Source organism: Paroedura picta, chromosome 9, assembly GCF_049243985.1.
Source record: "Paroedura picta isolate Pp20150507F chromosome 9, Ppicta_v3.0, whole genome shotgun sequence".
Taxonomy (NCBI): Eukaryota; Metazoa; Chordata; class Lepidosauria; order Squamata; family Gekkonidae; genus Paroedura; species Paroedura picta.
This window is the reverse complement of record NC_135377.1, coordinates 22,287,884-22,298,612: the sequence shown is the minus strand read 5'-3', so window position 1 is coordinate 22,298,612 and position 10,729 is coordinate 22,287,884. Positions and strand designations below refer to the sequence as shown.

General features: G+C 43.7%; 1 long non-coding RNA gene across 1 annotated transcript; it reads right to left on the bottom strand.

Annotated features, from left to right (window-relative positions):
* Window positions 1–2,304: 2,304 nt before the first annotated feature.
* On the bottom strand, window positions 2,305–10,661 carry LOC143844572 (uncharacterized). The gene is made up of 3 exons (XR_013234042.1): window positions 10,520–10,661; window positions 8,745–8,854; window positions 2,305–4,058 (listed from the first exon to the last, which is right to left on the bottom strand). It is a non-coding gene; the product is annotated as an uncharacterized LOC143844572 (long non-coding RNA).
* Window positions 10,662–10,729: the final 68 nt, after the last annotated feature.

Genomic DNA, 10,729 nt, shown 5'->3' with positions numbered 1-10,729 from the left:
CAAAAGACTACCCCCTCCCAGGCCTCAGTAAAATTGTCAAGCGTTGACCGGTCCCCGGTGATAAAAAGGTTGGGGACCACTGTTTTAAAGCCCTTCATAACGATCATCCAACTTGTCCAAAGTGTGAAGCATGCTGTACTCTCAGAAGATACCAAGACACACTGCTCAGAGTTCTAGCCTGGGGAGTTACACTGCTGACAAAAAGAAAAGGCCTTTTCTTTAGCACAGTGGTTCTCAACCTTCTCCCTTTAGTTCCTCATGTGGTGGTGACCCCCAACCATAAAATTATGCAAGCGTTCTTTCACAGAAATGAAACCGAAACTGACCAATGGCGTGAAGATCCATGGTTCATGATTGTATAGAAATTAGTTTTTTTCCCCAGGGTTTCTCAGTTCAGTTCTGCTTCTTGTCCCACCATACCAATCTTGCTCTTTTCCACTGCTCCAGACAGACGAACGCTCTATCTCAATCTACCCCACAAGGCTGCTGTGTGGATGGTGCCTCCTCGGCCAAGCCGCCACGACCCCTGTGAAAGGGCTGTTTGACCCCCAAGGGGGTCCCGACCCCCAGGTTGAGAACCACTGCTCAAGCCCATGAAAGCTTCTGCGGAAATTAACATATTCAACTACTTTCAAGATCCTAGGTGTGACCTTGGACTCCTCCCTATCAATGGAGGCCCACTCACCAGGCTTTTTACCATCTTCAGGCATGGCAGCTGGTTCCTTACGTGTCGACACCTGACCTGGCCACTGTGATGCATGCAACAATTAACTCCAGATTAGAACCCTGAAACTTACTCTATGCAGGGCTACCCTTGTATCTGATCTGGAAACTTCAACTGGCCGAGAACACAGCTGCTCAGCTCCTTGCAGGAACCAGGCGGAGATCACATATTCGACCAGTGCTCTTCCAGCTGCACTGGCTCTAGATTGAAGACTGAATCAAGTTCCTGGTTCCTACTTTTAAGGCCCTAAATGGTCTGGGACCTGTGTACCCATGGGACCGCTTCCTCCACTATGCTCCCCAAAGAAACGTATGGCCGAGCACACAAAACCTGCTCAAAATCCCTGGCCCCAGAGAAGTAAAATTGTTCTCAACCAGAGCCAGGATTTTTTCAGCCCTGGCACCAGCCTGGTGAAATGCACTTCTGAATGAGATCAGGTCCTTGCGGGACCTAAAACAGTTCTGCAGGGCCTGTAAGACAGAGCTGTTCCACCAGGCCTCTGGTTGAGGCCTATAAATAAGCTGGCTTCCCAACAATCATCATCAATATAAGCTGGCCTCTGCACACAAATTTATTTATTTATGTTTATATTTATATACTGCTGCTCTTCAATGTCTCGTGGTGCTTTACAAGATCAATAAAATACAAAATACAAAAATAACATAGTGAAAATAACAACATAACAAGATGGCCGACAATAAAATACCAGCACATTCTCTCTCTCTCTCTCTCTCTCTCTCTGACAAGGAACCTAGTTAACCTCAACTTAGAGACCCTCAGATGGCAACACCAGGTACCACTCTGACCTCAACCATACGCCTGGCAGAAGAGCTCCATCTTGCAAGCCCTGTGGAAAGCTGACAACTCTGACAGGGCCCTTAGCTCTTCCGGGAGCTCATTCTGCCAGCTTGGGACAACCAGTAAATTCATGCCTGCAGAGCAAAGAACCCTGTGGGGAGCATAAACAGGTAAATGATCCCGCAGATAGGTAGAAAGCAGACTAGTAACCAGTGCAGATGACGTAGCACCAGCTGATTGTGGGCCCTCCAAGATGACAAACAACTGGCAAACATCTGTACAGGTAAAGGTAAAAGGTAAAGGTATCCCCTGTGCAAGCACCGAGTCATGTCTGACCCTTGGGGTGACGCCCTCTAGCGTTTTCATGGCAGACTCAATATGGGGTGGTTTGCCAGTGCCTTCCCCAGTCATTACCGTTTACCCCCCAGCAAGCTGGGTACTCATTTTACCGACCTCGGAAGGATGGAAGGCTGAGTCAACCTTGAGCCGGCTGCTGGGATTGAACTCCCAACCTCATGGGCAAAGCTTTCAGACGGCTGCCTTACCACTCTGCGCCACAAGAGGCTCTGTACACCATCTGTACACCATCTATTAATTTTTAACAACAATGTACTGTACTCCTACCAGAGAGAATGAGGTGAGTTTCTGATCGGTTTTAATACAAATCTGACTGTTCAAAATGTTTCGAATGTTTATTGTTTTACCTTTGATGTGTTATGAGACACCCTGGTTTATTTGATAATAACATAAATATAAATGAATTCAGAAAATACATAATGTCAAAAAGTGACTATGAATTCAGTTATGCATCTCAATAGATTTGTATTTTATTAATCACAGCAGCATCAGCATACATTTAAAGGCAATAATACTATATGTACAAGATGTATTGTTTATTTGGTCTGCAGAAGGCCTGTTTATTAATTATTAACTGATTCATTTAAAGAGATTACTGGTGCTGTTTTACAGCTTTCAGAAACTGGAACCCTGGTTGAAAGGTAGACACTGGACAGTACAGACCAATAACCTGACACAGTGTAAGAAAGCTTCATATGTTTGATATAGTCCGGAGTGACTGGTGTCGCTGCCTAGAGAACGACCCCTTTAATGACAATTAGGTCTGTACTCATGGAAATTCACAATGACCGTTTATGCACTGGAGGTTTCATGCTGAGCTGCAGGCTGAGTTTTAGTTGTGGCAAGTTGCCCCTCCTCTTCCTGCATCCACACCAGGGAGTATTTGGCCCGGTGCACCTCATCCGCCCCCGATTTGTGCTCCTGCCTGAGAGCTGGGGCAGTGAATTTCCCAGTGCGTAAACGGTCTATGAGCTTCTGTCCTCAACAGAGCAATTGGGGGGCTATTTTGTTTGAACCTTGCTTTGCAGTGGAAAGTTGGCTCCCAAAGGTACATGCAGATATCATGAATCTAATGCAGTTTTTTAAAGTCATTCTGTCTGGATCCAGCACCAGTGACAATTCTCTCTCAGTTGTGCTGGATTCAGGATGCTTGCCTCCTTTCCTCCCAATGGCCTAAGCAATGGCACTTGGGTTGGTGAACAAGGGACCTAGTTCCAGGAGACATGGTCATCTCTGGGGCATGTGAAACCTGAAACACCAATTGTTATAATGGTATACCTGTATTCAACTGCTGATTTGAAACAAAAATGCCCAACAGTTGCAGGAGGATTCATAGAATCATAGAGTTGGAAGGGACCTCATGGGTCATCTAGTCCAACCCCCCGCACAATGGAGGACACTCACAACCCTATCACTCATCCACTGTCACCTGCCACCCCCTTGAAACTTCACAGAATCAGCCTCTCCATCACTTGGCTACCCAGCCTCTGTTTAAAAATTTCCATGGATGGAGTAGCAGACAGAAAGCAGCCTGCATGGAGGCAGCATTGGGAAAATCCAACCTTTGGGAAAACCCAACCTTTCTCACCTGCACAGTGGTTATCCAGGTTTTACTGCAATCTTTCCCAAAACTTCAGAACAAGCAGGCTTGGGAAAGACCAGGGGAAACCCCAGGAAGTGCATGAATGCAGCCTGATGCTGTGATGAAATACGGGAAAAAACCTGCTTCCAACAGCATTGACCCAGAGGCAAATAATCTATGTGGGAAAAGTCATCAGCTGCATATTAATTGTCTTAATAACTGGTTTAGGCCGCTGAACCAAACCAATTTCTATTAGGAGCTACTTGAATATGTTCACCATGTGTTTGGTTCAGCTGCAACAATAAAATGGCTGGAATTAGCCTGTTTCTTTCTTGTACTCTGATCTGTTTAGCTACTGTCTCTTTACAATAAATCAAACCACTCACATGCAAGCAGCTGAATCAGGGTCTGTGCTTCCTTCTAGCTTGGTGTAGTGGTTAGGAGTGCTGACTTCTAATCCGGCGAGTTGGATTTGATTCCACACTCCTCCACATGCAGCCAGCTGGGAGACCTTGGGGTTGCCACGGTGCTGATAAAGCTGTTCTGACAGAGCAGGAATATCAGGGCTCTCTCAGCCTCACCCACCCCACAGGGTGTCTGTTGTGGGGAGAGAAAGGGAAAGCAATTGTAAGCCACTTTGAGAATCCTTCTGGTAATGAAAAGTGTGGTATAAAAACCAACTCTTCTCTTCTTCATGACTGAGTGAAGAATTGACCCTGCCTTTTTAAGCTAGAGGACCATTTAAACAAGTACACTACAAACTGAAAAAATCAGGGTTTGAATATAATGATAAACAAGCCTTGCTGAACCTCAGCAATGCATTGATCTAGACAGGATGGAACTAGACCATAAGTAGGCCAAAAAGACAAAAAACATTGCATACAAAAATAATGTGATTTGCTCAAAGTGACAAAATGGAATCTTTTTCACAGTAATTATAAAGCTTTATAATTGTAAAACATTATTATTTGTTTAGATGCATGCTTTGTGTGGTACACATAAGAGGGGATGTGGTTCTGGCTGGGTGAGGGTTACATGTGGCCTGAGGTTGAAGAGACAGCATATGAATGTGGCTTGGCACTGTGGCTACAGAATTTACTCATCTGTGGTTGCTATAAGAAACATCTACTCAGGCTCTGTTCTTGTCTTTTGAAATAACTTAAGGATTCTGCCAGTTTTGTATCCAATTCAGTACACACATATCAATACTACTGCAGGAACAGTCCTTTGACCACAGCAACACCATACTCCATTTCGGATTAACATATTTGGGCTACCGACCCAAGCTGCACGGCTCCTAATATGGAACTGCCAGCCTAATTTACTGCAGTTAGGTGACATACCTGTTTCTGCACAAGATCAGGCCTACATGTATGCACTAGTTAGCTTACTTAATATGGAGTTTCATAAGCCTTTTTATGGTGGAACAGGGATGGCCCATCATCCAGCCCTGGTGATTTTAACTAGACAGTCAATTTGGGACAGGTTTGCATAACTTGTGACCTGAACTGAATCCCCTGAGACACTAATAATGTCTGCCCTGAGACATTATTGTGAGGGGTGGTATATAAATTAAATGAATGAATATAAATAAAAATGAGAATATAAAGAAGCTATGCTAGATCATGCCAAAGGCCCATCTAGCCCAATACTCAATGGCACAGTGTGATCAAAACCCTGGTGCAATCAGGTGGTCCACCAGCTGGGCCAGAACTCCAAAAGCCCTCTCTCTGTTGCCCCCCAAGCACCAAGAATACAGAGCATCAGTGCCCCAGACCTAGTGTTTCATCTATACTTTGTGGCTAATAGATACTCATGGACCTCTGCTTTCTCCGTCCTGGCTCCCATCTGGTGGAATAAATTCCCAGAAGAGATCAGGGCCCTGCCAGAGCTTGCACTGTTCCACAGGGCCTGCAAAATGGAGCTCTTCCGCCAAGCATTTGGTTGAGGTTGACAGAACCAACAACATCTACTGGGCCCCACAGAACCCCTCCTCATGAACTGAATTCTGAACGGAGCAACCATGGGATAGTTAAAATGCTAATGTTGTTGAACCAGTTACTGAAATGCTATTGTAACCATTGTTATTACTCTTGTTTTATTGTTACTGAATTATACTGTACTTGTTCCAATGTTCTTCCAGGTTCAACGTAAACTGCCCTGGCCCAAAAGGGAGGGTGGTATATAAATATAATAAACAAACAACTTAGCCATTTCACTACTAATTCTTTTTTTGAAGATTCTTAAAGGAACCTTGTACAACTGTTATCTGCCTTTAAAACTGCAAAGGCTAAATGCTCTCTCTAGACTTGCAAAGGCTAAAACATTTCTACTGTAAGTAGTTCTGGCTTGGAGCCTGCTGCCTGAGCTATAGGGCTAGCCAAACTAGAAAGCCAGCCTATGTTCACACAGGAGGAAACCATGCAACAAGCAATTTGCATAGCCCTATCTGAGCAAGTAGAGTCATGGCCTGACCAGTTTAGATGACTTCTCCCCACTGAAGTAGAACACTGCCTTTGACCCGCCTTACCTTTCCTTTCAGTTTCTTCTTCTCATTTGAGAGGAACTATCCCTTCTAAAGTTAAGTGTGACTGTGTTTGTCTTTTTGCACAATTCCCTATTTATATCAGTGCTAAACTTAATAACAATATGGCCACTGTTCTCACCAGGTCTTGAGAATTATTTAGGACTAAGTCCAGGATTGTCTCCCACTGGTAGATTCTATGACCACTTGTTCCTTCCTGTCTTGAGCACATATTGACCCAATCAATTTGTTGTTAAAGTCACGTATTTTGACAGTTATTTCATTTAGCTGCTTTCCTTAATTGTTTTGCTGTGTTTAAATTATCTTCTAACCTTTGATTTAGTGGGCGATAAACTTCCAGAGTTAAGCACACCATTTCCACCCATAGCATTTCTGTTAGTGAATTTGTTTCTCTTAGATTCTCAATTTTTCTTTCTCCAACACTGTTCCCTGACAGCAGTGGGGCTGCCATTCTCAGAGTGGGACACATCTAACAAGTCTCTGACTGTCTCCACTTCTGCAGGTCAGCCACCTTGACCTCGAGGGTGTAAACTCATTCCGAGAACTAGGGATTCCTTGCATAGAGCACAAACCAACGATTTCTGTCCAGCTGGCAAATAGGCATATATGTTGTAAAGGTAAAGGTAAAGGTATCCCCTGTGCAAGCACCGAGTCATATCTGACCCTTGGGGTGACGCCCTCCTGCGTTTTCATGGCAGACTCAATACGGGGTGGTTTGCCAGTGCCTTCCCCAGTCATGACCGTTTACCCCCCAGCAAGCTGGGTACTCATTTTACCGACCTCGGAAGGATGGAAGGCTGAGTCAACCTTGAGCCGGCTGCTGGGATTGAACTCCCAGCCTCATGGGCAAAGCTTTCAGACGGCTGCCTTACCACTCTGCGCCACAAGAGGCTCTTATATATGTTGTACTCTGAGCAATATGCTGGATATTCCCTAACTCTAACTCCCTGCTGGCATTTTACCTGCATAATTGCTTTTTAACCCCACCCCACCCCACCCCATTTATGTAGATGTCTGTGGAAAGCATGCTTACTCTTTTAGAGATATGATGAGACTGGTGTTCTGGTTTCCTCCCTTCGCTGCTGAACTCACTCATCTGTGTAGTTCCTTGTTCCAAATACCTGAACCCTGAAACAAGGCCTACTTGTAGGAGCCCTAAATAAATAGCTTAGGCCAAACCTCCACACCCCACTGGAGCCAATCACACGGACTGGGAGTTAATCAATAAAGAAAGATGAGTATGTATGCAGTTCACTACCTCCCTGGGACTGTAAAAATGGGATTTTTCAAGCCCCTGGCAAGCCCCAAACTAATGGCTAGGATTCAGAAGATCATAAATTGTACAGATCTGATTTAGGAAAGCTGTCTTTGGTTTACCAGAGGAGAATTCATGCTACTGGAAATCATAAAGGACTAGTTTGAGTCCTGGGTAGTATAGTGGTTATAGTGTCAGACTAAGATCTAGGAGACCTAGGTTTCAATCTTCCACCTGCCATGGAAGGGAGAGACTTTTTATTGGCATATTTTATTTATTTGTTCGTTTGTTTATTTAGATTTCTGATAAAATTAAGCAGGCAGATGCATGACTAAATAGAAGATAAAAATGTATTTGGCATAAAAAACTAGTTTAAAATATACATATTGGGATACAGAACAGGTGAAATACTAAATGAATAACTAAAAGCGACATTAAAGTACTTATAAAAGGACACGGGTTCTAATTCTTATCATGCTGCAGCTTTATGGTGCCTTACAAAAGTGCTACCACATTCTGGTTATTTCAGGGGTGTGGTTGTTCAAGAGACAGGAAACCTTAAAGGAATCGGGAAGTCCCGTCTTGTTTATCAAGATGAGGCTTAAATATTTCATATGGATATCTGCATAATGGGAACAATAAAATAGAGTGTGTGGAATAGTTTCAATACAACTTGCTTTATATACGGGCAATGCCTGTGCCAATATGCTACCTTTGGATATCTTCCATACAAAATTACTAATGGCAAAATGTTGAATCTGGCCAAGGAATATACTGATGTGAGGCTTGCAGATATTGAAGGTATGGGCCATATGACCTCTGAGGGAATCCCAAGATGCAGCAGGAAACTGGTTTTATTAGCTGCACTATTAAGATTTTGTAGTTCAGTCTCCAAAAATCTGTTTTATTGACTGAAATGCCTCAGATGCCGACAGCATGAGTAGTGAGTTCAGGGGTAGACCAACAATTCGAATGTTTTTCTCAATATAAGTTAACCAGTTAGAAGAGTTCATTTTTGTCAGCATTTGATCAGTGAGGCTAGAAGTATCAGAATTCTGGAGGAGCTGCAACCAATATTTAATAGTTGTAAGCCACACTCTAGTTTCAAGTAGAACCTGGTCCATGGAAGGCTGTTGGTTAACCTTGAGTCACACTCAAACCTACATCACAGGCTTGTTGTGAAGATACAATGGCGAGAAAGCCAATGTTGCCATCTTGAGTCCCTCTCCACTAGGGTGAAAGGCGGAGTATAAGTGAAGTAAACAAACAATCTTTGGGTGATAAAAGGGCTCAAGGTAAGAATATATTTTCCTAGCAGGAGCTTTAAGTTGTTTTCATTTTATTCTCACTCAAGGATGAGTCTGTTTTCTATGTCACTGTTCTTCCTGTCTTCCAAATGTGAAAAAAATAAGCATTATCACTAGAATAGCAATTCTTGATTCATATATTAATCGCTAATTCTGTATCAGGATATCCTACTTACATTTTGTGGGGTGGGTCTGACTGATGTACAAATGCCTTGAGTTGTCTGTCCCTTTTTGCATTAATGCTCTTTCTAGTTTTTCCTTTTTGCACCTCTGACTTTTTGCTGCCCTGCAGGCTGTATCAGAAAACAAGCTAAATCAGATGAGGATTATTACTCATTTGGTGGCCAGATTTAAGCTTTGGGTTGGGTGTGACGTTTCTACATTTTTTATTTAGAACCCAATCCTATGCATGCTGACTCAGCCAGTTCCACAGAAGGGTCCTATGTCATAGATAAACACATACAGGATTTCAGCCACCGTCTATTTTTAGCTGTATAGTTTGCATGTATATTTAAAAATGGTAACTTGCATTACTGGGGGTTGGAGAAAGTTACTCCTCAGTTGTAACATAAAAGGCAAGCAATCATTTGCTTTTGAAGAATTGGTAATACTCGCAACACATTAAGTGAGATAGTGTAAAATGCTTTAGGAAACAAATAGGATTACTCGTTTAGTATTTCAAAAGGGTTGCATCTCCCTTTCCCCCCTCTTGGCTAGACAACTAAACATAAATAATGTTCCTCAATAAAGATGCCTCCGTTTCAGCACTGTAGAGCAGCCAAGGCTGCAGGATAAGGGAGAGAGAAATGCATGTCTGTTGCCATGGTGCTGGCCTTTGTATATATGCCTGTATGCATGTACATTGCCAGTATGCCACAGACAAGCCAGCCTTGCTTTTGTGTTGAAATGACATTTTATTCTGCATCTCCCTTTGCACTTCTCATGAGGATCTTTCATGCGCACCCCAAAATTCTGCCACTGTTTTGCTTACTGTCCAGCAACTGTCTAGAGTTTAACTGTGCAGATTTTCCATTCCAAAAATGTTAAATTCCAATTAACTAAAAATAATGGCACAAGATGGGATCAGCGTATGTATGTACTTGTGCAAGGAATCAAGTCTTCCTAGCAATACATATTCTCTGAACCTCAGCACCTTTCCCATCTTACTGTCCGGCATCAGCTTTATCTGTACAGATCTCCAAAGCTCACCTACTAACAGGAGGTTGTGAGTGTATTGGCCAGATGTGTGTAGTCTGTCTGGTTCTTGCAATCCTTCCCGCTATAGAAACAGGTGGGATTAATTAAGTTTCTAGATATGTGTATGGATGTGTTATGCACATAAGAACCAATGTAGTAGCTTTGGCACTGGGGATCTAGGTTGAAGTCTCAAGACCAGGGGTAGTCATACTGTGGCCCTCCAGATGTCCATGGACTACAATTCCCAGGAGCCCCTGCCAGCATTCGCTGGCAGGGGCTCCTGGGAATTGTAGTCCATGGACATCTGGAAGGTCATACCACTCACTGGGTGATCTTGTGTCAGTCGCACATTCTCAGCCTGGGAGGATAAAGTGGAGAGAAAATTGGGTATAATACTGTTTGAGCAGGTATGGAACAAAACAAAGGTTTGAAGACCTGTTGATCTTTGGGAGAATTTGCACATTAATTATCCCCATCAAAATATGTGGTTTTCTCTAATCATGCAGATGACTAACATATATTTGAATAGGTCATTCCAACACACATTCTTAAAGTTCTAGGGAGGTCCCTACAAAATAACTTTTCAGTAACCCTGCGCTTTGTGCAGGACACCAGACCTCCTTAACACTGCCCTTCCTTGGCTCCTGACTAAAACAATAAAACTAATTTAAAAGCACAGAAACTGAAAGACCCAGACATAAAAACAGGGGAGGGACCCATGCCGGCCAGGTGCGGTCATCGGCTCCCTCCCTACCGGGTTCCTCCCGAAGTTTAGGAAACACACACTGTGGCTGAGATTCTGCCCCGTCCTTCCTTGGCCTTGGGGCCACATCGGGAAAGGCCCTGCCGACGGCACGTCAGGCAACTCCGGTACTTGTTGCAAGCCTCTCCCCACACAGCCCCAGTGCGCCGCCCCGCTAATGAAAGCCGAGAGTGCCTCGAAACAAGTTCGCCCGAGAGTCAT